This window comes from Rhagoletis pomonella, unplaced genomic scaffold (assembly GCF_013731165.1).
Source record: "Rhagoletis pomonella isolate Grant_MI unplaced genomic scaffold, Rhpom_1.0 Rhpom_scaffold_00001, whole genome shotgun sequence".
Classification (NCBI taxonomy): domain Eukaryota; kingdom Metazoa; phylum Arthropoda; class Insecta; order Diptera; family Tephritidae; genus Rhagoletis; species Rhagoletis pomonella.
This window is the reverse complement of record NW_023458555.1, coordinates 114532553-114533822: the sequence shown is the minus strand read 5'-3', so window position 1 is coordinate 114533822 and position 1270 is coordinate 114532553.

Below are 1270 nucleotides of genomic sequence, written 5' to 3'. Positions count from 1 at the left end.
CAGCTACATTAAGGAAGCGAGGACGCACAGGCAACGAGGGAGAATATTTTTTTAAGCGCAGGCCCACCCGAGGACAACAAACTCAAAAGCAAGAACAACCGACAATACCTCAAAATCCCTTGCATATATCAAAGTGGGTCGTATCGTTCCACTTATTTTAATTAACCTAAAAATCAGGTGAAAAAAGCGAACTGGGATTAAATTAGCTCAAATTTGATTCCCATAACCTCATTTTCAGCTGGCGGTAAAAATTCAATTTCAAGGTCATACACATATATCTCCAAATACATATGTACATACATATGATACTGCCCCTATAAACATATATATACAGTCCACTTAAGAAAAGGCGCAAAATTATACATCAGAGCTGTGTAATGATTGAATCAATTGAGTGTGCATTCTCATTTTTTTCGTTTCAAAAATGTGATTGTTTGATTTAAAAAATTTAACAACCACTCTTGAGATTGGTTACAAATTGTAAACACAAAATATGTAGTGTGTTATGGAATGGTTGACACCCATTCACATAGAGAATGTGAATGCAAAAAAAGAACTCAATCATGTATGATTGGACGTTTATGGGAATGCAATCTGTCAATATCATTCAGTACTAATACTATTTGTTGTATCAGGGTTGAAATTTTTGTACTCAAAATGTGAAACCAGAAGATTGCCATCTCCCTCAAAATAAGTAAACAAATAAATATTTGGTGCTAAAATATTTTTCTAAGTGTTTGGCCGAACTTCTGCTCAAACTTGAGGCATGAGTTCTGATTTTATAAGAAGAGTTTTCAAGGCAGAAATATACTCGAAGGTTTGCCATTGCATGCCGAAGGACGACTGCTATTTTGGGTTATGATCTGACCAGGTATTTAACCATGGTCCTATGGAGTGGAAGTACGCACATGTAATCACTCTGCTACGGCGGCCGCCGTAAGTACATGCTATACATATCGTCGTTTAAAGTACAAAACCGCGTATCAAGAAAATGCAAAACCGCGTAATTGCATAATTATTTTCTAGAGAGTAAAGTCACCCATATTTCAAAATGGTTATCTTTTTTATAAAGCAAACGTATTTCTGGCTAGTATATTTCAGGACGAATGGATAAGAATTGAGCCAAGAGCTTTTGTGAGCAAATCCAATTTTTGGCAGCCAATGTCAGTCACACGGTTTTGAAGAATGACGATACGCGGTTTTGTACTTTAAACGACGATATATTGTAACAAACTCTCTTTGGCCGGGGTAGGACTCAGTCGGACCCAGA